This window comes from Felis catus, chromosome B4 (assembly GCF_018350175.1).
Source record: "Felis catus isolate Fca126 chromosome B4, F.catus_Fca126_mat1.0, whole genome shotgun sequence".
NCBI lineage: Eukaryota > Metazoa > Chordata > Mammalia > Carnivora > Felidae > Felis > Felis catus.
The window spans coordinates 85,404,891-85,430,887 of record NC_058374.1 but is presented as its reverse complement, the minus strand read 5'-3'; the positions used below and the strand labels follow the sequence as shown (position 1 = coordinate 85,430,887).

Sequence of the window (25,997 nt, the reverse complement as noted above, 5' to 3'; positions counted from 1 at the left end):
GTGTCTCCCTCTCTCTCTGCCCCTCCCCCGTTCATGCTCTGTCTCTCTCTGTCCCAAAAATAAATAAACGTTGAAAAAAAATTAAAAAAAAAGAGTCTCTTATGGGTTGCCTCCCTCTCTGTTTTTTATTTTATTTTATTATTTTATTTTATTTTATTTTATTTTATTTATTTTTCCTTCCCTTCCCCTATGTTCATCTTTTTTTTCTTAAATTCCACATTCGAGTGAAATCATATGATATTTGTTTTTCTCTGACTTACTTCACTTAGCATAATACATTCTACTACCACCCACATCATTGCAAATGGCAAGATTTCATTCTTTTTGATCACTGAGTAATATTACTGATATTTGATCACATAGAATATATATATATATATACATATATATATATATATTCTACCACCTCCTCTTCATCCCTTCATCAGTTGATGGACATCATCAGTTGGGGTCTCTCCATAGTCTGGCTGTTGTTGATAGTGCTGCTGTAAACGTTGGTGCATGTGCCCTTTGAATCAGCATTTTTGTATCCTTTGGATAAATACATAGTAGTGCAATTGTGGGGTTGCAGGGTAGTTGTATTTTTAATTTAAAAAAAAATAATGTTTATTTATTTTTTGAGAGAGAGACAGAGCATGAGAGGTGCAAGAGTGGAGAGAGAGAGAAGGGGACACGGAATCTGAATCAGGCTCCAGGCCCAGCTGTCAGTAAAGAGTCCAATGCGGGGCTCAAACTCAGAAACCACAAGATTATGACCCGAGCCAAAGTCTGACCCTTAACCAACTGAGCTACCCAAGTGCCCCTATTTTTAATTTTTTGAGGAACCTCCATACTGTTTTCCAGAGTGGCTGCACCAGTTTGCATTCCCACCAACAGTGCAAAAGAGTTCCCCTTTCTCTGCATCCCCACCAACATCTGTTGTTTCCTGAGTTGTTAATTTTAGCCATTCTGACAGGTGTGAGGTGGTGTCTCATCATGATTTTGATTTGTATTTCCCTGATGATGTGTGTGTGTGATGTTGAGCATCTTTTCATGTGTCTGCCATCTGGAAGCCTTCTTTGGAAAAATGTCTATTCATGGCTTCTGCCCATTTCTTCACTGGATTATTTATTTTTTGGGTGTTGACTTTGGTAGGTTCTTTATAGATTTTGGATACTAACCCTTTATCAGATACGTCATTTGAAAATATCTTCTCCCACTCCATCAGATGCCTTTTAAATTTGCTGATTGTTTCCTTCACTGTGCAGAAGCTTTTCATCTTGGTGAGGCCCCAATGGTTCATTTTTTATTTTGTTTCTCTTGCCTCTGGAGACATGCTGAATAAGAAATTGCTGTGGCCAAGGTCAAAGAGGTTGTTGCCTGTTTTCTCCTCTAGGATTTTGATGGTTTCCTGTCTTAAATTGAGGTCTTTCATCCATTTTGAGTTGATTTTTGTGTATGGTGTAAGAAAGTGATCCAGTTTCATTCTTGTGTATGTCTCTCTCCAGTTTTCCCAACACCATTTGCTGAAGAGACTTTTTTTTCCACTGGATATTCTTTCTTGCTCTGTCAAAGATTAGTTGGCCATATGTTTGTGGGTCTGTGTCTGTTCTGTTGCATTGATCTGAGTGTCTGTTTTTGTGCCGCTACCATAGTGTCTTGATGATTACAGCTTTGTAAAAGCTTGAAGGCTGGGATCGTGATGGGTTCTTTGTTTCTTCTTCAGTTTCTTTCATAAGTATTATATAGCTTTCAGCATATATATCATTTATCTCTTTAGGTAGGTTTATTCCTAGGTATCTTAAGGGTTTTTTTTTTTTAGTGCAATTGTAAATGGGACTGGTTCCTTGATTTCTCTTTCTGCTGCTTCATTATTGATATATACAAATGCAACAGATTTATTCAGAGAATGTGGTCTAGTAATTTCAACAATTTGGAATTTAAGAAAGTGTCCTTCAGACTTAACATTTGGTCAATGCTTCACAGGAACTTGAAAGATTATTTCTTTTCTCTTAGGATACAATTTAATGTGCTCATTAGCTTTATTGTTGATAGTATTTGTATCCTTAGCCTTTTCATTTACTTGATTTGTCTTGCATTGAGAAGAGTCCCCACACCCCAAATAAAGGGTTAAGGATAAATACCCTTCTACGACAGATTTGTCTATTTTTGTACCTGTCTTCTGGAGGTTTTACTTTATTAGTTTTGATTCTATGTTATTTTGTGTAAAATATTTATGTCAATGATTTTGGGGATTTGGGATTTTATTTTTGTATTATGTCATAAATTCAACTTATGCATGTATTGATAGCCCAATCACTGCTTACTTTATTATTGTTGGCATTTGTTTCATTGTCTTTATAATTTCACTTTTACCTGGGGATTGTAATATAAATTTGTTTTAGATTTATGTTATGTAAGTATGGTCGACTCTCACCAACATATTGGTAAGAAATATACATTTCATACATATGTATAAAGTTTGACAATATGTTTTATTTGCTAAATTAATTTATCTCAGGTACGATAATGTAATAGAATTATTACGTTAATAATATGATAGACATTACATTTTGTCTTAATTAATCATCTTAATATATATTAGATTTTTTTCTGTTTTGAACATTACCTATTTCTGCTATTTGTCATATCATCCACATGTTCTGTGGCTTTAGTTTATACATATTTTCCCTCTCATACCTTGATGGTTTATAACAGTATTTTTTATTTTCTTGTAAAAAACATTTTAATAAATTATATTTAAATTTCTATGCTTCCTCTATTATAATAGATGAAGAAAGCAGGATATATTTTTTTCTTCTGCTTATTTCTTCATGCTCTGACTTCTTGATTTTTGTATTTTTAAGTTTTCATATAGTTAAGGCTTTTAATTCTTTTCTCTTACCTTTAACTCCTGCTAATTTTTCACTTACATATTTAAATGGATTTAGTATTTCCCCATTCCTGAACTCTTCATTTTGATATATTTCTCAGCAGAATTTCATCATTCACTCCGTTTTCTAAAAGGTGTGTGTGCGTAGGAGCTACAGTTTTGGAATTTTAGCATGTTTGGAAATGTTTTTCTCTTGCTCTTTCACTTGAAGGCAAATCTTATGAAATTCAGTACTTTGAGGGTTTTGTGGACCTTTGATCACGGTCACCTACCATCCAATATTGAGGTGAAGGAATCTGAGATTAGTTCGCCCTTGTTGTATGTAACCTGGTAGTTTGCCAGAAAGTCCAAAGGATACTACTCTCAGAAGACAGGAGCATTGCCAGAATACATCTCCATACTGATAATTCTGGATCAACTTTTCTTATCAAACAGCATGACTTTTAAGTCTTTTTATAACGTCATACTTTATTTCAGAAAGAAAATAAAAGCTTTCTTCTAAAATCAAATTATAAGTGATTTTATCTCAGTCTATCCTATTCTTGTAGAAATGCAAGTTAGGCATACATTGCATGTATTTGTGTTTATTTTGTATCAATTAGTTTCTCTCTGATCATTTCTAGCTTTTCGTTGTCATTTCTTTTTGATTTGTTTTATCAAGCCTATGTTTTAGGCCTCTTAGTATTTTTTAATAGTGTTTCTTCTCATTTTGTTGCCTTCATTTCAATAATGATTTCTTCTCCTACTACATCCCTGCAACTGGTCATGTATTTTTGCAAATTATATTGTATTTGACAGCTCTATTTTGGAATTAATGATTGTTATTTCCTTTTTTTGTTGTTATTGTCATTAGGAATGGAAATAGAGTAAGAAATATTTATTCCACCAATATGCCCATTACTTCAAAGAAAATTTACATTTATCTTTTGTGAAAATATTGAAATAAAAGATGCAAAATAAAAAAGAGAATTCCACTTCTACTGGTGATAGAGTACTCTATATTAGACTAACTCTAAGAACCACAATGAAAGCTAAAAAAAAAAAAGAGAAAGGGAGAGAGAGGAAGGGAGAGAGAAAATGATGGGAACAGAGGGGAAACGATATCTCATGTTTTCTTTTTTCTTTTATTCTCTTGCTTGCAGGCTGGATTGAGCATATTCTATGAACTGGACACTCTTATTTCTTCTTCTGTGATTTGCTGGTATGTGTCTGTTGCCCATCCCCTGCCCCCTCGCCATGTGCCTATAGAAAATAAAAGCTCTTCACATTCTAGATTATTAATGATTTGTCAATTAGATTGCTGCCAATAGCTTCTCTCAGTCTGTAATTGATTATTTTACACCTTCTGGTATTGTTTTGGTGACAATAAATCTCAGATTATGATTGTAGACACATACGTCAATCTTTTTTTAATGAATTTTTTTTTGCATCTATCAAAGAAATCTCATTATACTCTTAGGTTATAATGATAATTTTCTATATTCCCTTACACGTTAAAAATAAAGTTTTACTTTTTAACTGTCTGTGGAATTAATTAATTATTTTTGTATAGGATGAGAGGTAGAGATTCAGTTTTAATTTTTTTTTTTTTTGCCATGGATAACCTATTATCCTGATACTATTTACTGAATGGTACGTCCTTTTCACACTCATCAGTGATGCCACCTCTGAGAATTCAATCTACCATGTATTCTTGGCCCTGGTTCTGAGCTCTCACGTGTATTCTATTGGTCTAATTGTTCATCACCACACCTAGTTCACACTGGTTTAAAAACAGTCTTCTAGCTTCCACTGCTGCTTTGGAGGATCCCAAAATGTTTATAATTCCATTCCCTTTAATAATCCATTCAGCAAATAATAAGCACTTGCTACATGCCCAGAAATAGCCCAGGTACTAGAGAGAGTGTATCAATGACTAAGGTAAATTTTCCTTGAGAAGCTTACATTCCATAGAACAATCAGATAATTAACAAATAAATCTGTACTATAATGTTAGACAGTGATAGAAAATATATAGGAATTTAAACTAAATAAGAAGGTAAGAGAGCAAGAACAGCCTATTTTATCTTTTTAAAGTTTTTTAATGTTCATTTTATTATTTTTGAGGGAGAGAGAAACAGCATGAATGGGGGAAGGGCAGAGAGAGAGGGAGACACAGAATCTGAAGCAGGCTCCAGGCTTCAAGCTGTCAGCCCAGAGCCTGACATGGGGCTCGAACTCACAAACTGTGAGATCATGACCTGAGCTGAAGTTGGACACTTAACTGATTGAGCCACCTGGGTGCCCCAAGAACAGCCTATTTTAAATAGAATCAACAGAAAAAGACTCTCTTTGGACAGAATGCTCAATTTGAGAATAATGAACTGAGAAAACAAGCCATGTGATTGTCTGTAGTAAGAATATTTCAGGCACGAGGAAGCAAGTACAAAGGCCTAGAGATGGAAATGAGTATCTTTGTGAAACCGAAGTATGGCTGCTTTTGCTTGAGTGGAATATACAAGGGGGGAGAAGGAAAAATGAGGCCAGAGAGGGAACCAGAAACCTTATTTTAGAGGGTTTTGTAGCTTATAGTAAAGAATTTGGATTATGTTAAATGTGTTTGGGAGATTTTGGAGCAAGAGACTGATAACAATCAGCTATACATGTTAATAATATTGCTCAGGATGCTGCATGGAGACCTCTTACAGGAGAGCAAGGTTGGAAGTTGGGGACGTTTGGATGTTAAATATTCTAGCAACAGATGGTTTGGCTTAGACTAGGACAGTTGCAGTGGAGGTGGAGAGAATTAGACTTGCGATATATATTTAAGTGGATTATATAGGACATCTGAGAGAATGTGAAATATGTGGACTATGACTGAAAAGGAGCTTCGTTTTGTGAGCAATGGTTAGTTTAATTTCTGAGCTAAGAGAGACTAGGGGAGGAGCATGTATGGAGATACAGGAAATGAAAACATTATTTTTTGGGGCCTCTTAAGTTTGAGGTATCTATTAGAAATTCAGGTGGAGACACTGAGCAGGCAGTTGAATATCTGAGTTGGAGATCAGGTGGAAGGCTGGGGCCAATGGATAAGGTCACCTAAATGTGAATTAAAATTTTTTTAATGTTTATTCATTTTTGAGAGATAGAGTGTGAGCGGGAGAGGGGCAGAGAGAGAGGGAGGGAGACACTCTGAGCTGTCAGCACAGAGCCCAACGCCGGGCTCGAACTCACAAACCATGAGATCATGACCTGAGCTGAAGTTGGATGCTCAACCGACTGAGCCACCCAGGAGCCCCGGGTCACCTAGATGTGAATTTAAAGAGCAGAAGATTGGACTGGAACCCTGAGTCCTTCCAATGTTCAGAGGCAGTGAAGATGAAGCACATCCAGCCAAGGAAACTAATGGATCCAATGAAGTCAGAGGCAGACCAAGAATGCAGCTGTCTGGAAACGGAGTCAAGAAACTGCTTCAAGGAATGGGTAGTAAATCCACTGCGTCAGATGAGCTTCAAATGTGCTAATATCTTAGAGGAAGACGTGTTCCACTCTTACCGAGAGCAGAAATGAGCAGCGTGAAGGTAAGATAGAATATCTCAGGCAGGAAACCATTTAGCTGTTTTCCAAGAAAGCATTCATTTAGGAAACTCCCTGGAATATATATCAACAAGAAGTCACAAACTCCAAAGCTGGTACACATCTCGCCTGTCATTTGCTCTAAGCAAATCCATGACATAAGGAACAAACTGTTTTAACAAGAATTGGTCTCTCTTGCATTTAGAGAAAGGATTCTCTATCACTATCCTTATTGCCTAAAAAATAATATTAACATTCCTGTTTTCCATCCAAGGTCGAATGACTCCTTCAACTTCTACATCTTCATGTTTAAATATTTTTTTCTTTACATTATATATTCTCTGCCTAGCGAAAACGATTTTTTAAAAATCAGTTGTAGTTCCATAAAAGTAGTATATTTCCTTTCAGAAAGTATCTTATAATTTTGCTTTGAGAGTTTAGTAAGCTCCAAACAGCATGCACGGCATGACACATAGGAAATCCAGGTTAGGTATCAACTCCTCAGCTCTGCTGTCTCTTACCTTCCAGTACCTTTCAGTACACATTCAATTATTGCTTTTCCTGTATACTTGCTGGGCTCGTAGGGAAATAAGCAAAAACTCATAAAGTCTCCCGGGCAGTGGGTAGTGGAGTTAGGAGGTCTGTCTAGCTCCAAATCTCATACTCGAATTTCAACTGCTGGAAGTGAATATTATCCACTTAATTCACATTCATTACCTACTTGATACACTCTTAGTGTTGTTCTCTAATTTGTTTCTGGACCAAGAGAACACCTCTCATTCAGAGACAAAAATCACCACTATTTTGCCCCTACCTCCTTTTAAGTGGAAAATGACTGGCAGTGTGAACTTTCTGAAGACTAGATATTTTGACAAGTCCCTTTCATATAAAAAAGAACAATACTAGGAAATAAATGACAACTTCCTAGGTAAGGTCTTCTAGAAAAGTCCAGTCATTTTTCAACTTTGGGAAGTTACATAAACCTTAAAGAAACTGACTTTTATTCGAATAAGAAGGGAAACATTTCATTACACAAGGTGCCTCATTCCAGATTACAAAACCAGGAGTCAAGAAATAGGCTCATGAGTAGATTTAGCAAATTTGAAAAATAATAAAAATAAGAGTACATGATATAAATAAAGGATACCAAACCTAATCTGACCAGTGAAGATTTGTCATGTAGATTCCAAATTTACTAGAGAGAATAGGGCCGTTTCAAAAACCATTAGCCCCAGTGGTCTCATTCCGTGGGGATAATCTACACAAAAGTAACAAGTGCGGACTTGATCACTCCTCATATCCCCAGGCTCCCACGCATCGGATAACATACTGTCTCACCTAAAAGTATCTTCTAGGGGTGCCTGAGTGGCTCAGTCAGTTAAGCAGCTGATCCTTGATTTTAGCTCAGGTCATGATCTCACGGCTTGTGGGATTGGGATTGAGCCCCATGTTGGGCTCCATGATGACAGTGTAGAGCCTGCTTTAAATTCTCTCTCTCTCTCTCTCTCTCTCTCTCTCTCTCTGCCCCTCCTTCCTCGCTCTTGTGCACATGAGAGCTCGCTCTTTCTCTCTCAAAAATAAACAAACTTAAAAAAATGTTAAAAAGTATCTTTTAATTAATAGTTTTACTTTGATCCAAGTATAAATTATAAGGGTGCCTGGGTGGCTCAGTGGGTTGAGTGTCTGACTTTGCCTCAGGTCACGATCTCACAGTTCGAGTTTGAGCCCCCGGAGCAGGCTCTTCACGGACAGTGTGGAGCCTGGTTGGGATTCTCTCTCTGTCCTCTTTCTCTGCCCTTTCTCCGCTCATGCTTTCTAAATAAGTAAGTAAGTAAATCAATCAATCAATCAATCAATCAATCAATAATAGCCTTGTCTTTTAACCATTTCGACTTTTGACACGACTTTAAAATACACAATTCTCTTGGCAGGTTGCCAACAGTTGCATACTGCGATGACATAAGCTACTTTGAGCCGTCGGTAGTGAAAGCTGCATTTATGGCATTCACCTGACAGATGATGCTATGAATTCAGGGATTCCATTTGGTGTTCAGAATCAAGGGGTAATGCCAAGGTAATGTTGCAAAAGTAAAACAAATTTTCTGCCAGTGTATTTTTAAGGGAAAGGCTCAGTGGCTTCGGTAACTGCTCGTTTATTCAAATAACTGCTTACATCGCTGACCTTTGTTTCTTTAATTTCCATGAAGCCATCATTAAACATGGAGCAAAGACACCAACTGTTTGTAATTGGGTACAGTTAGCCACATCTATGGTAAGGAGAAAAAAAATGCTTGTGGAATTTTGCACTAAAAACCTGAAGTTCTGACTTAATCCTGAGCTCTAGTCTATATTAACGGAATGCTCCTTTTTCTCAGTAACCTGAATGTGAGATTCATGAATGGAGGTTTTCCCTGTTTTACATTTTTTTAATGTGTATTTATTTTTGAGAGAGAGAGAGAGAGAGACAGAGCGTGAGCAGGGGAGGGGCGGAGAGAGAGGGAGACACAGAATCCGAAGCAGGCTCCAGGCTCTGAGCTGTCAGCGCAGAGCCCGACGCAGGGCTCCAATCCACAAATGAGATCATGACCTGAGCCAAAGTCAGACACTCAACTGACTGAGCCACCCAGGCGCCCCAATGGAGGTTTTTCTTAATCTGTGGTTCATAAAACCTCGCCCCACATTGCCAAGCACAAAGGAGCCATTTTTGTTGAAAGAATAAATTTGGAATCTATTTATATATGTAAAACTTGATTGATGATGATTGTGGCCAATGGATTTTTAAGGAGGACCAATAGCAAGACCTAAGGGAATCTATGAGGGCTGACAAGTGCATGTATTCCTCAGATTTACTAACACCGGCTTAATATCCTGGGCACCTGTTCTTTCTATACAGCAATATGTCATTTCCTGGATATTCTGTTTGTTTTCATAAAAAATATAATGAAAATTAATTATTTTAAAGAACCACTTATGTCCTAAACCAACTAGGTTATATATTAGTTCTCCATTGTTGTCTTGGAGATGTTTGTTTTCTACATCTGGATAAAAACACTACCATGTTATTAGGAAAGTTTCATGATATAAAAAAAAAATAAGATTTCGGTTAAGTGTTGCCCTCTGTGCAAGGAGAATTAAAGTGAGGTGTCTGCTTACAGCTCTCCTAAGCAGGAAGCATGAAGTCAACATAAATAGACTGAGCTTATCACAGCACAGTATCCCAGTTCTGACTGACCCTCGTGAATCAGTGAGGATCCTGGCCTGTCCTTTCCCATTAGGCCATAATGCACACTCTAGTTATCTAAATATTAAGTATACATACACAAAGCATCACCTCAAGCACATAAAAGAGGCAACCGATTGTCTCTCATGGTATACTAGTTATTTACAGACTGACCACATGTTTATTGAGTGTTAGACTATGAGCCAGATGTTATATCGGTTGTGTCTACGAAATGCCATTTAGGAAATTACCAATAGTTTCTCTGCCCTTAACAGTAGATGTGTGAAATGAGACAATCCAAAAGTCATTACAGGAACAAGTAAAATGCTGTTGGTGTCACGATAGGTATACGATGGCATGGGGATTAAGGGAGGAAATAAATCACATTTTATTTTGATGACTAGGGAAGCCTAATATTGATTTAGTTGGGCCTTAAATGTTGAGTAGAATTTACAGATGGAAATTTAAGGAGACATATTTTATGGAAGTAATTTGTAACTCATATATGGAGGTACTGATGAGATAGTTGAATCATCTCATGGCAAATGATGATTCATCATAGTCCCTGTTTATCTCTGGATAAAGAGAGAATGTGGCTCTGCCACAGTTTACAAAATATTCCTATACATTTGCAGAAATAATGGAATCCATTGCCTAAATTATTGATGTTCTAGGGTGGTTCTGTTAAAAAAAAAAACAACAAAAAAAAAAACTTTAATACTTCAAACCAAATAGTTATCTAGAGATTTTCCAATCCAAGTCTAATCATCTCCTATATTTAGACTATTTAATTGTTCCAAATCAAGAAGGTTAGGAGAGGAACAGAAGGATAATTTGAATTTAGTCAGTTTTGTTATTTGTTAGCTCTGGTAAATGTTCTGGTGCAGAAGGTGATAGGAAATAATGATCTTCAGTAATTGTCTATGGGTAATGGTAAGTGGCAGAATGTGGCATCTGACAGCAGAATGTTGCATCTGTGGCTGTTTCTGGGACTCCAAGATTATATTTCTATATCAAAAATAGCTTTATGTGAGCTCCACGGGTTAAAGAGTCCATGCACACATCTGTGTCTTTTAATTATCCATGCTGCAACTGTCCTGCTTCACGATGAATAAATGAGAGCTATTTTTAAATCTATATTTATGTTCCCTAAACAGACTCTCCTTGAAAGAAAAAAATTTGCAGGGCTCCTGAGCATTCTGAAAGAATTTGCTTTTGTTCTCTGAGTAAAACTTTAAAGTTTCCCTGATGTTTTCAGTTTATCTTCTGGCTGTTTACAATCTGATCACAGAGTAAAAGTGTTTTCCAGGTCGCACGTGTTCTATACCAATTGACTGAATCAGTCAATTCAATCAGTATTGACTGAATATTCAGAATCATTTACTGCTTAAGGCCAAACTGATATTCTTTACTGAGGGACATTAAGAAAATGGAGAGGTCACCCACATTTATTGATAAGAAGAGAATATTTTACAGATGCCACTTTCCTCAAATTTGTCTCTTAAATTGATAAAATTATAACCTAAGTTCTAGTACGGTTACTCGTGGGATTCGATAAATTGAATTTAACATTTGTATTAAAGATCACGGTGCTAAAATTAGCCCAGACTTTTGCAAGAAAGGATGAGGAGGAAAACAAGGGAGAGTTTTCCTTAAAATATATAAAGACATAGTAGAAAATTATAGGTTTTTAAAAAATTTTATTGTTTATTTTTATTTGAGAGTGAGAGAGAGAGAGAGAGAGTCATAGCATGAGAAGCAGAGGGGCAGAGAGAGAGGGAGACAGAGAATCCAAAGCAGGCTCCAGGCTCCGAGCTGTCAGCACAGAGCCTGACACTGGGCTCGAACCCACGAACCATGAAATCACGACCTGAACCGAAGCTGGATGCTTAACCAGCTGAGCCACCCAGGCACCCCTAGTAAAACATAGTTCTTAAAAGCATGTTTTATGAGTATAGTGATAGACTGACAATTGCAACAAAATAGAAAACCCAGAATCAAGTCTTGTCTGTCTGGAGTTGTGTCGGTTGACAGAGAGGATGTACTATGGTCAACTTCAGGAGTGGGATTATTCAACAAATGAGCTTCAGGTAATAGTTTATAGGAAAGAAAAAACTCTCAACCTCCTGCCATCAAAAATCCACTCGAAATAGATTAGTAGTTTATATTTCAAAGGAAGAAATTTAAAACTTTTAGAAGAAACTATATATTTCTCAACTTGTTGTAGGGGGTGGTTTCTTAAACAAGATACATAAGGGCCAACCACAAAATAAAAATAGTAAATTTTACTTTCCTAAAATTGAGAACTTCGAAAAATTGGGTGGCTCACTATGTTGAGCACCCAACTCTTGATTTGGGTCGTGAACCCAGGATCATAGGATCCAACCTAACCCCATGTTGGGTTCTGCACTGAGCACTGAGCTTAAGATTCTCTCTCTTGCCCTCTGCCCCTCTCCCAAATTTGTGCATGTTTTTCCTCTCTAAAAAAAAAAATAAATAAATAATAACTTTTAATTATCAAAAGTCACTTTAAACAAAGTAAATTAAATCATTTTTCTCCTGTTTAGTTCTCATATATTAATTTAATTATTAGATCAATCACAGAACCTAGAAGGGAGGCAGGAAAACATTGTTGGTCCATTCAAGGAAAATAGGAGAATTGCCACTGACAGGGCAAAGAGTATAATTTGGAAAATGAATTGTGGAAATATTATCAAGATTCACTGAAAGATGAATAAGTGGCAACTGAGAGGAGTGTATAGAAAACTATCAGAAGCTCATGGTTTTCTCCAGTCCTATCCCCAAACCTGCGAGTGGAGAATGTACATGCTGAAGTTTCTAAGTTACAGCTTCATGAAGCTAGAGGTGGAGTGAGGGGAGAGGCACAGGGGTTCTTGGAATATTTGCCATCAACACCGACTATGGTATTTGGACAAGTGAGGAAACCAAAACCGGAGGGGCATATGGGCTGGTGAATAGGCACGGATTGAGGAAATAAAAGCTTAATGTGGACAAACAATAGGTTTAATAGTCGTAAGTAAGTCAGAAAGTACAGAAGTTGAGATAAGAAGATGGAAGTCTCAAGAGTTCTTCTGATTGTGAAGACGTGTGATGATGTGTTTCCTGTTAATGTGAGTGAAGGCGGAGGATTTTGGAACTTTGGAGTTAAAAACTTACAAGTCAAGAAGGTTTGAAGAGCCCCTTATGAAATCAGAGGATTATGGCTGAGACATCTTTTTATGTCACTCTAAGAGGAGCTTTAAAAATTACCTCTGAAAAGATATGAAAAAAAAATTGTATTTCAGTATCCCTTCCTTTTATTTAATATGTCTCCACTTTATTGGTTTTTAAATGTCAGAGTGGCTCATTGCCCAAACTTCAACATGGGGTTCTCATTTTGTGGAGGTAACTCATTACACTTGCAACTGCTTGGTATGTGTTTGATTTAAACACATAAATCCAGAATTAAAATGAAGATATTGGCTTAAGAAGGTGGCATTTGAAAGCAGCATGAAGAGTAAAGAGGTATGCATTTGGGGTGGAAGGAGGTTGCTTGTCTTTTATCTTGAAGGTAATTAGAGTTCCCCAAAGACAGAAAAGTCAATTCATTCTAAATCAAAATAATTTAGTTGCTATTGCATTGAGTAAGCATAAAACTACCAAAAGGATCTCTAGAATGGTACATATTCTCATCTTCTACTTAAAATAATGTGTATAGCACTGTCAAATTACAAGTGTTGAGTATGTCAAGAATGTTGACAGATGATGACACATAATATGTGTAAAGCTTCTGTCACTACCTTAATGCTTCATACAAAATAATCATTTTTAGTAACAAGTCTATTTAAAATGAGTTAGCACCTTTTTAATTTAAATTTTAATTAATTAATATACCGTGCAATATTGGTTTCAGGAGTAGAATTCAGTGATTCATCACTTACATACAACACGCAGTGCTCATCACAACATGTGCCCTCCTTAAAACCCATCACCCACCTAGCCCATCCCCCACCCACTTCCCTCCATCAACCCTGTTTGTTCTCTATCATTAAAACCAATAGAGATTGGTTTGTTTCCCTCTCTTTATCCCCACCCCTTCCCATATATTTATCTGTTTTGTTTTTTTAAATTCATATATGAGTGAAATAATATTTATCTTTCTCTGATTGACTTATTTCACTTAGCATAATACATTCTAGCTCCATCGACGTCCTTGCACATGGCAAGAGTTCATCTTTTTGACGGCTAAGTAATATTCCATTGTATATTTACATACCACATCATCTTTATCCATTCATCAGTCAATGGACATTTGAGCTTCTGCTCCATAGTTTGGCTATGTTGATAATGCTGCTATACACATCAGGGTGTATGTACCCCTTCGAATCTGTAATTTTGCAACCTTCGGATAAATACCTAATAGCACAATTGCTGGATATTAGGGTAGTTCTACTTTTAGTTTCTTCAGGAAACTCCACACTATTCTCCTGAGTGGCTGCATCAGTATGCATTCCCAATAGTGCGAGAATGTTCCCCTTTCTCCTCATCATTGCCAAAACTTGTTGTTTGTTGTGTTGTTAATTTTAGCCATTCTGACAGATGTGAGGTGGTATCTTATCATGGTCTTGATTTGTATTTCCCTGACGATGAGAGATGTTGAGCATCTTTTCACGTGTCTGTTAGCCATCTGGATGTCTTCTTTGGAAAAGTGTGTATTCATGTCTTCTATCCATTTCTTAACTGGGTTGTTTGTTTTTTGGATGCTGAGTTTGTTAAGTTCTTTATAGATTTTAGTTGGATATGTCATTTGCAAATATCTTCTCCCATTCCATCGGATGCCTTTTAGTTTTCTTGATTGTTTCTTTTGCTGTGCAGAAGCTTTTTATCTTGATGAAGTCCTAACAGTTTATGTTTGCTTTTGTTTCCCTTGCCTTCAGCAATGTGTTTAGTAAGAAGTTGCTCTGGCTGAGGTCAAAGTGGTTGCTGCCTGCTTTTTCTTCCAGGATTTTGATGGCTTCCCGTCTCACATTTAGGTCTTTCATCCATTTTGAACTTATTTTTCTGTATGAGGTTAGGAAGTGGTCCAGGTTCATTCTTCTGCATGTCGCTGTCCAGTTTTCCCAACACCATTTTTTGAAGAAACTGTCTTCTTCCCATTGAATATTTTTTACTGCTTTGTTTTTTTTAAAATTCTTTAATGTTTATTTATATTTGAGAGAGAGAGAGTGAGAGAGAAAGAGAGAGAGAGAATGGGGGGGGGGGGGGAAAGGGGGATACAGAATCTGAAGCAGGCTCCAGGCTCCAAGCTGTCAGCTTGGAGCCCAACACAAGGCTCAAACCCGTGAAGTGTGGGATCATGACCTGAGCTGAAGTCAAACGCTTAACTGACTGAGCCACCCAGGCACCCCTTCTTTCTTGTTTTGTTGAGGATTAGTTAACCATGTAGTTCTAGGTCTGTTTTTGGGTTCTCTATTCTGTTCCATTGATCTGTATGTCTGTTTTTGTGCCAGTACCATACTGTCTTGATGACTACAGCTTTGTAATATAGCTTAAAATCTAGAATCATGATGCCTCCAGTTTTGTTTTTCTTTTCCAGGATTGCTTTGGCTATTTGGGGCCTTTTGTGGTTCCATACAAATTTTAAGATTGTTTGATCTAGCTCTGTGAAGAATGCTGGTATTATTTTGACAGGGATTGCCTTAAATGTGTAGACTGGTTTAGTAGAGACATTTGAACAATGTTCGTTCTTTAAATCCATGAACATGGAATGTTTTTCCATTTTTTTGTGTTCTCTTCAGTTTCTTTCATAATTCTCTTATAGTTTTTAGAGTATAGATCTTTTACTTCTTTAGTTAGTTTTATTCCTAGATATCTTATTTTTTTGGTGCGATTGTAAATGTTATTGGTTCCTTGATTTCTTTTTCTGCTACTTCATTATTGGTGTATAAAAATGCAATAGATTTCTGCATATTGATTTTATCCTGCGACTTTGCTGAATTCATGTATTAGTTCTAGCAATTTTTTGGTGGAGTCTCTCACGTCTTCTACATTGAATATCATGTCATCTGCAAATAGTGAAAGTGTGACTTCTTTCTTGCTGATTAGTATGTCCTTTATTTCATTTTGTTGTCTAATTGCTGAGGCTAAGATTTCCAGTACTATGTTAAATACTAATGGTGAGAGTGGTCATCCTTATCTTATTCCTGACCAAAAAGGAAAGGATCTCAGTTTCTCCCCACTAAGGGTGAGATTAGCTGTGGGAATTTTGTATATGTCTTTATGATGTTGAGGTATGTTCCATCTGTCCCTACTTTGTTGAGGGTTTTGATCAAGAATCAATGCTGTTTTTTGTCAAACGCTTTTCCTGCCTCTATTGAAAGGATCTTCTGGTTCTTATCCTTTCTTTTATTAATGTAATGTAGTACACTGATTGATTTGTGAATATTGAACCAACCTTGCAGCCTAGGAATAAATTCCACTTGGTCATGGTGAATAATTCTTTTACTATACTGTTGGATTCAATCTGCTACTATCTTGTTGAGAATTTTTGCATCCAGCTTCATCAGGGGTATTGGCCTGTAAGTCTCCTTTTTAGTGGGATCTTTGTCTCATTTTGGAATCAAGATAATGTTGGATTCATAGAATGAGTTTGGAAACTTTACTTCCATTTCTATTTTTTGGAAGAGTTTGAGGAGAATAGGCATTACGACTTCTTTAAATACCTAGTAGAATTCTCCTGGGAATCTATCTGGCCCAGGGTTCTTATTTCTTAGGAGATGTCTGATTACTGATTCAACTTCTTTGCTGTGTGAGGTTTGCATTTCAGTTATAGCTTTTTTTTTTATTTCAGTCTGACTAGTCTTTAGGTCTTTGATCTCTACAGCAAGGGTTTATCCGGTGTCTTCTATCCTTTTTACAAGTTCAGCCAGTAGTCTTATGATAGCTGTTCAGATATATTGCTTATATATGTTTTGAGCAAGTCCCTGGCTGTGATTTCTTCTTGACCTTTCTTTTGGGGAGAATTCCTCCATCTTGTCATTATGGGTAAGTTTCTGTCTTTCATTTGTTTTAAAAGCTTGTTATGTTTCCTGTACCTGGGAGTAATGCTATATTAAAAAGGGGTCATGCAGTGTCCAAGGCCTGGCACTTCAGGAAGTGGTTTTGGTGTATGTTGTGTGAACTCTGCTGTTGTGTTTTGGCTTCTCTTTCCCACTGGTAAGTCCTCTGCAGAGCTCCTCCTCACTTACAGTGGGGAGGGTTTGGACTTGTAACTAGGTGTGCTTTGATTTGTTTGTTAAAGTAAGCCTGGAAAAAGTGGGAAAAGGCCTGATCCCAAAGAAAGAGAAAAGGAAAGGGAACCAAGGAAACCAAACAGAGAATAAAAAACTATAGGGCTGATTCCAAAGAAAAAGAAAAGAAAGAAAAAAAGAAAAAAGAAAGAAAAAGAAAAGGAAAAAAAGAAGCTTGATCCAAAAAAAAAAAAAGAGAGAGAGAGAGACAAAAGGAAATTAAACAAACAAACAACCTATAAGCCTATTCGAAAGTAGGCTTAAGATAAAAAAGAAAAACAAAAAGTAAGCCTGGTCCTATTTCCACCAGAACTGCAGGTGACGCTTTGAAGCACTCTATTTTCTATACACTTAGTGGCTGTAGGTGCTGCCTGTGCAGATCTTCTGGAGGAGAGGCCCACTGCATTGGCTCATAGTCAGTCTTGTCCCAGTAAATAACCAGTTGCCAGGCACAAGGGAGCAAGGTATGGTGTCCACGGGTCCCACCTCCACTGGGGGCTGGTGTGTTGCTGTCTGAAGTCTCACCAGGTTAGTGTCACCCCAATCTCGTGTCCCTGGACAGGGGATCTTACCCTCCCCTCTCGCCCACTGTTCAGGCAGCCCACACAGAATAGCGAGGGCGGTCAGGTCACCCTGCACCACAGCTTTCCTACATTTTTTCTTTGGCATGAAGTTCGGAATCAAAACTCAAAGTCTTAAAGGACCCAGCACTGTGCAGACTCTCTCCCCTCCTCTGGATTAGAGCCTCTCCACACTGTGTCAGAAGTCCTTTATCCTAGAAATATAGTCCTGTACCCGCATGGTGCATGGACTCTATCGTGTAGCTCCACTAAAAGCAGCAATAAGGTTATATGCCCTCTGGGCATGCCTCTGTCCTCTGCAGGTGAAAGGCCTTTTGCTGGTATCTATAGAGTCTTTTGTTCTTGGAGAGGAAAGATCCCCTCTTTCAGAAGTATTCCGGGAAGGGGAATGTTCTCTCCCAGTGCGCCCTGGAGATTCCTACACCACACCATGCACTCTGGGGCCAGCTTCCTCCTTTTCCTCAGGAGTGCACAGCAGAACTCTACTCCAGAGACAGTCTTGCATGTTCAAAACCTCCAAGTTTGAGCTCCACCTGCTGTTTGTAAAAAAATCTGCAATTCTCAGTACCTCTGGCTCCCCAGTCCATGGTCCAGAGAGGTATTTCTCTTGAGCGAACCTGATGCTACACTCTTTCAACCCCTCTCTCTCTCCCTTTGTCTCTCCATAGAAAGAGTCCCTTGCACCTCCGTGGCACCTCCATTTTTCTTTTCCCCAGTTCACTTCCATGCACCTCACACCTGCCACCCTCTCTCCCTGCAAAGGTGGATATCATTTTGCAAGTCTGCAGATCAATTTCCTGGGTGTTCCAAGTAATCTGACTCAATACAGCTGTGTTTGAGGGTCAAGGAAAGCCCAGGGTCCCTCTATTTCTCCCCCCATCTTAACTCCTCCTTCTAACATCTTTCTTTTACGTGGAGACATTTTTTTTTTCCCTTACACCATTCCTTAACCTTACAGCGTCGAGATTCAGATTAGGAAGAATTACAAAAATGTGTTATGGCCTATCCCCTGATAGAGATTGCTAGACACAATTGTTGAAGGGCATGAACTAATGCAAGAGTGTCTTTAAGAATTTACACATCCTGTACAGGACCAGTGTAGCACATTCTGACCAGATTGCAAAAGTAGAATGAAATAAGCTCAAATTTGATATTTTCCAAAATAATGGACAAGTATCTCAGCTTTAGCAGGCCATCACTTTTGTGTGTGTGTGTGTGTGTGTGTGTGTGTGTGTGTGTGCGCCCTGGATTTTTTTTTATATTATAAAGACAAATCAAATGTGAAAGATTTTTATGGAATACATCTTTTTAGTTCTATGTAACTACACTGTTAGCATTTGCAAATGAATATGGAAAGCAAAATATATATATATTTCACTGATGAAATGAAGTGAACAATTGTAACTGTTAAATAAAAACTTCAGGGGTGCCTGGGTGGCTCGGTCGGTTAAGTGTCTGACTTTGGCTCAGGTCATGGTCTCACCATCTGTGAGTTCAAGTCCCACTTTGGGCTCTGTACTGACAGCTCAGAGCCTAGAGCCTGCTTCAGATTCTGTGTCTCCCTCTCTCTCTGCCCCTCCCCTGCTCATGCTCTGTCTTTCTCTGTCTCAAAAATAAATAAAAACATTAAAAAATTAAAAAAAACTGCAATGAATGTGTGAATATCTATAAATGCAGACAAACATATACTTAATGAATTGAATAAATTAAAACCCAGATTTTACAATCTGGACTTTTCTTTTTTTTAAATACTTTTTCTTAATTTAAATCCAATTTATTTAACATATAGTGTAATAATGATTTTAGGAATAGAATTTAGTGATTCATCACTTACATACAACACCCAGTGCTCATCCCTACAAGTGCCCTCCTTAATGCCCATAGCCCATTTAGCCCATCTCCCCACCCAACACCTCACCAGCAACCCTCAGTTTGCTCTCTGTATTTAAGAGTATCTTATGTTGTATCCCCTCCCTGTTTTTATATTATTTTTGTTTCCCTTCCCTTATGTTTATCTGTTTTCTATCTTAAAGTCCTCATATGAGTGAAGTAATATGATACTTGCCTTTCTCTGACTAATTTTGCTTAGCATAATACCCTCCAGTTCTACCCACATAGTTGTAAATGGCAAGATTAGCAGGTCTCTCTTCATGTGTAGCTTAACCATTCAAATCTAACCCTTTGGACAAATATAATGTACTTAAAAATAACACAAGTCTTATTCAACAATATACAATGTATTTCTTAAGCACAGCAGATACATACTATCATTTGTAGCCTATCCTCCCCCCCCCCATATTCTTTTCATCTGTGTTCATTCTTCATAGACCATAGCGTCTAGTGACAAAGATAGTATTAAGTCAATTAATTAATAATTTAAAATTATAATAAGAGGTATGAAGAGGACAAATAAGGCCTTCTGAAACTCTATAAGATAGGGTACATAATTTAGATAGAAAGCAGGAAATAGATTTCTGAGTAAGAGATAAACTGAGACTGTAGAAAAAATAAAAGTTAGTCATTGGAAACATAGGGTGAAGTGTTGGAGGAGGGGAACTTGAGTAGTAATTGAGTGGTCCAGGAAGAAAGATCAGCATGTGCAAAGATCCGATGGTAGGAGAACACAGAACACACTTGAAAGGAAGTGTAGCAAGGAAGATAAATCACAATATGTGATGACGGGAGGAAGGGGTAGAGCTGGAGGACACAAGTCAATTAGAGCCAGCTAAGAACCCCAACACATTCTCTCTTCCACATATGAAATCATTTTTTGCTCTTCACAACTTCCACACTCATATAATGTTCAACAAGTTCCTTCCTCTTTGGCAGGACATCCCTCCCTGCGAAATCCCCACCACAGAAACCCATGTGTGTGTGCGAGCATATTTTTCTTAGTTATTAGTAAGCATGCTGTTGAAAACTGATGATACTAGCTCATAATTTTAATGACACATCACCTGAATATTCTTCCTTTCTAAAATAGTTTGAAAGCCCTCTGCACTGAATGCGTGTGTGTATGTATGTGTAGTGGGTTCAGAAAGTAAAATGTATAACTCAGAAAGTAAAATGTTTAATGAAAACTACTTTGGAATAAAATTCACCTATGGTAAAGTTTGTAAACATCTATGAAAAAGTTTGGCTGTAATTATGTAAAGCAATTTGGAAAAACCTTCAGATATTTGATTTATATAAGAAAGTATTGTTTAAGAACCAAACTGATTATCACCACCCGATCCCTCTAAAGGGATAACATATTTCATATTAAAGGAAAAATAAATCTCTGCACTACTGCCTTTTATTCAAAGACTGACAGGGATGAGAGAATAGAATAAAATGAAATGTCAAAGCCTCTGCCAGCTTGTCCATGCTACTGAATGGGAAGAGGGGGCATAAATAGCCCATTGTTCTAGCAAAGGCATTGAGTCTTTGGATACACAAAATTATGCCTGGAGTCTTGCCAAGCATCATTTAAAGAACTAAATTGTTCTGGACAAGCAGGTGATTTGAGTATCTTTGAGGAAACCTAAGGTGAGGGGTAAGAAAAAGGAGAAGGTTGGTTCTAATGAAAGAGTCTTGAAAAGAAGGGGGGATGAGCAATGAGCACCTCCATGATAGAAAACCAGTTTGTTCTCAAACCTTTAATGAGATATGCTCTTCCCACAAGTGGTTTGTATAAAGCTTGTTTTATTATGTTTGCGTGTATGCCTCTGTGTGTGCGTGTGTGTGCGTGTGTGTGTCAGTGTGTGTATGCCTCTGTATGTGCACGTGTGCGTGTGCATGTGAGTGTGGGTGGGTGTGTGTAAAGAATCTAATAAAATAAGGTTGGACTCTATGTTCACAAAACAGTAAAGGGAAAGTGATAGCCAAGGACTATAAGATTCAAGTAAAATGTATAGTTCGGAAGTAAGAAAAAGTCAGAAGCAGAACTAATTCTAAAACTGGAAGTCCCCTGGAAATTAACAGAAATCTTGGGTAAGGCCTTATAATTGCAACAGAACTAGGTTGGGACAATCACAACATCTTTAATTTCAAAGAACAATTGAATTTCATCAACTAATAAACAATACAAACTCAGAAGCTAGAATTAAAATTACCTCTCTGGCCAAAAGAAAAGCTTTTTTTTAAGGATAAAGCACACCTAATAATCATAGGATTACTTTATTGTCCTAAAAATATATTTCACTTTCTATGAAACAGTCCTTGAAAAGCTAATAGCATAGATATATCTTTGTTTTACAAAGCTAAGCACAGTCTTTCTATATGATCCAACAATCATGTCTTAGGTATATATACCCAAAGGAGTTAAAAAGTTATGTCCACATAAAAACCTAGCCTACAACCCAGCAATTGCACCACTCGGTATTTATCCAAAGGATACAAAAATGCTGATTCAGAAGGGCACATACACCCTAGTGTTTATAGCACTGCTATCCACAATAGTCAAGTTATGGAAAGAGCCCAAATGTCTGTCGACTGATGAACGAATAAAGAATAGGTGGTATAGATATACAATGGAATATTACTCGATGATCAAAAAGAATGAGATCTTGCCATTTGCAACAACGTGGATGGAACTAGACGCTATTATGCTAAGTGAACTAAGTCAGTCAGAGAGAGACAAAGACCATATGATTTCACTCACATGTGGAATTTAAGATACAAAACAGCTGAACATACAGGAAGGGAAGGAAAAAGAAGATAAAGACAGAAAGGGAAAAAAACCATAAGAGACTCTTAAACACAGAGAATAAGCTGAGGGTTGCTGGAGGGTTCTGGGTGGGAGGATGGGTGGTAGGAATTAAGGAGGGCACTTGTTGGGATGAGCACTGAGTGTTATATGTAAGTGATGAATCACTAAATTCTACTCCTAAAGCCATCATTATGCTATATGTTAACTACCTTGGTTTTAATTAAAATTTTCAAAATCCAAAATAAATAAATAAACATGTAAATAACTTGCACATGACTTTTTATAGCAACTCTATTTATAAGTGCCAAAAATTGACATTTTAAAATGGCTGATATTTTCTCTGCTCTTACGTAATTTATTATTATAGATGTAATCACATAAAATGTAAGGATTAAATGAGGGCAAGCAGAAGAATAGTGAGACTTAGGAATGACTTACCTATTCAATGCATAGAAAAGGAAACGAGGTCCCAGAAAGAACAGCAAAAAAGAATGTTGAACTTGCTAGCTACTGAGCTATCATCTTTCTGCTTCAATCTTTTCCACCCTTTGCACTAAGTGGGTGACTAGTCAACTGTAAATTGTTGGAGATTGTTGTCAATCATGCATTACTCTTCCCTTCCAGGTGCTACACAACTAACAATAATTACGAGAAGAAAAATGAGGATCAGTTTCACAAACGATAAATTAGAAAAGGTTTTGGACTTGAAGCCCAAATGAAGAATCACCTTATTCCCTCTCCCTCGACTAAAGATAACCCTCTTCTACTAAGTGTCCGCATTACCTAATCAGAATATGAAGAAGCTGCATCACAGAGACTTGAATCATATGGGTACATGAATCATATAAGGTACAATAAAACAAGAGACCAAGACATGAGTCAGAAACGGGTGGGTGTTGGGGCACCTGGGTGCCTCAGTCGGTTGAGTGTCTGACTTCAGCTCAGGTCGTGATCTCGCGGTCCGTGAGTTCGAGCCCCGCGTCGGGCTCTGTGCTGACAGCTCAGAGCCTGGAACCTGCTTCAAATTCTGTGTCTCCCTCTCTCACTCTCTGCGCCTCCTCCACCCATGCTTGCGCTCTCTCTCTCTCTCTCTCTCTCTCTCTCTCTCTCTCTCTCTCTCTGAGAAATAAATAAATTTAAAAATTAAAAAAAATAAATGGGTGCATGTTGATAAAAATTTCCTTCCAAGGAAACAATACCAATGTGGTTTAACTGACTTATTTCTAATTATCCTTCTTGTCTGCGTTAGTCCACTAGTCACTGGTAATGTAACTGTCCAATATTCCCCACAAAAATAATTTTCTTTGCCTAGACAGACAGTTGGCTTATCGGTCATTTGAAATTAGGGTACCAAGAATTTTCATTTTACTTTAAGACTATTTCTTCTTGATTTTTAAGTGAAAACCAGATTTGAAGGATTGGACCCTTCAGCTGAAGAATTTCTCTACTTAAAGTAATTACAATTTATTTACTAGGCTAAACTCTATACATGATATCATCTGTGATTTGCTCATTTATTCAATTGGACATTATTAAAAGGGCTGAGTCTAGCAATCAGTACATGTTGGAACCTCACAGTATCTAGTGTGTACATACTTAATTATCCTATTTAAGTGAACTGAGAAACATCTATTTAAGTAAAGCAAACAGTATTTCCCATCATGCAGGTGGGTAGCAGTTCTAAGGAAGTGCCTGCCTAACCCAACCTTACCACTTTGTCACTGCTTACAAAACTAGACACCTGCCAGTTATTTAAACAGCCCACCAAATCAGACATGCTACTTCCAATGCATCTGCTACAAGGAATTTATCCCTAATGCGAATGAAGTTAAAAGCTTTAGGTCTTTTTAACATGGCATGCTTCACCAGTTAAATGATATTGAATCTTATATGTCGTTATTCATGACATCCTATTACTGCAACAATTCCAAATACCATTACTGGTTTTATCAATTATTTTCTGATAATTTGGAAAATTTCTGGAATTTGGAAATTCCTTAAAATTCCTTCTTTGAGGTATTTAAGATGTATGTCCTAGTCATTCTGCAGTGGAACTATAAATTCAATATCAAAATCAAATTGGACAAGATGAGACTAAAAATGAGGGATGATAAAGAATATTAATTTTTGGATGGCAATATAAGAGCAGATACAAATTAAAATATGGTTTAAAATGTGTTCAAGATTTTGATCGTCAATATACATGATAAAAGTATAAAAATGAAAGTGAAGTATATGGGAAATTGTGATTATCTACTGTGTTCGAAGATGTCAGTAGTTTTACTTCTGCTCAATGTACTCACCCATGTTGATGCACAAATTTATAATACTTTAATTCTATCCAGTTGTATTTTTAAATTTCTTGAAATGTAGAGTATGTTTTAAATTTTGTCGTTAGCAACTACAGCTTTAGGTTGAAAAAAAATTTTTTTAAAAGAGTTCTTATTTTTTTTTAATTTATTTTTTAATGCTTATTTTTGAGAGAGAGACAGAGCATGAACGGGGGAGGGACAGAGAGAGAGGGAGACACAGAATCTGAAGCAGGCTCCAGGCTCTGAGCTGTCAGCACAGAGCCCAATGCGGGGCTCGAACTCACAGACCGGGAGATCACGACCTGAGCCAAAGTCGGATGCTTAATCGACTTAGCCACCCAGATGCCCCTAGGTTGAAATTTTTAAGTAATAATTCTACAAATTGAATTTGGATTAAAGTTGTATTTATTGTCCTACTGACTCTTTAAAAATGATATTTTCCTTAAAGACCCTTTGGTTATAAAATATGGATTTATTATTTTTCTAAAACAGCCAAAGTTTCTAATTCACTGATTTATTAAAACACTTTCCTGTACATAAATAAAGACAAAATCTCTCATTTGGTTATGTCTTTTTGTATTTTTGTTGTTTTTAGGTGAATGTACTTTCAGGAGGTTATTTTTATTTCTATTTTTTTAATTTAGTATGTATTCATGTATTTATTTTTTCAGAGAGACAGCGACCACATGAGTGTGAGTTGGAGAGAGGAGCAGAGGGGAAGAGAGAATCTTATGCAGACTCCACACCTAGCATCGATGCAGCGTTAGATCTGACAACTGACTGAGATCATGACCTGAGCCGAAATCAAGAGTCAGACACTTAACCCACTGAGCCACCCAGGTGCTTCTCCCTTTTTTAGGAGGTTGTTTATTTTTAAAGCATTAGCCAGAAATTTCTGAATAACTTTGTTTGATATCCACTAAACCAAGAAGAGAGAAAGTCAAATGGATATTCTTTGAAGCTACATACAGAAAAATAAAAGTGCCACATATGAACCAAAGTAGCCAGAAATCCTCAGTGGGTTTTTTTTCCTCATTTTGTAAATGTTTATTCATGTTTGAGATGGGGGAGGGGCAGAGAGAGAGGGAGACACAGAATCTGAAGCTGTCAGCACAGAGCCCTTCACAGGGCGCAAACCCACGAATCCTGAGATCAGGAACCGAGCCAAAGTCGGACGCTCTACCAACTGAGCCACCCAGGCACCCCAATCCTTGGTATTTTTAAAAGTTCCTCTAACAGTTCACAGTCAATGAAATTATAACAGAAAGTATATTTTCCCACATGCATTTCCATTTATAAACCTAAAATAGTAACTGCTGATACATGAACTTCAGAGTTGCTGAAAAACATGCTTGTTAAAATGATGAGTATTTAGAGAATGTTCCCAACATCAAAGTTATCATACATATCTTTCCTAAATTTTAATACATTAAATCCAATTTTCTCATCCCCCCTATTCATTGTTTTATTTACTGAAT

The 25,997-nt window shown here is 37.2% G+C and overlaps 1 long non-coding RNA gene across 1 annotated transcript; it reads left to right on the top strand.

Moving 5' to 3' along the window:
- Positions 1–3,042: 3,042 nt before the first annotated feature.
- On the top strand, positions 3,043–25,600 carry LOC109501973. The gene is made up of 4 exons (XR_002744129.2): positions 3,043–4,073; positions 8,359–8,501; positions 22,832–23,056; positions 25,191–25,600. It is a non-coding gene; the product is annotated as an uncharacterized LOC109501973 (long non-coding RNA).
- Positions 25,601–25,997: the final 397 nt, after the last annotated feature.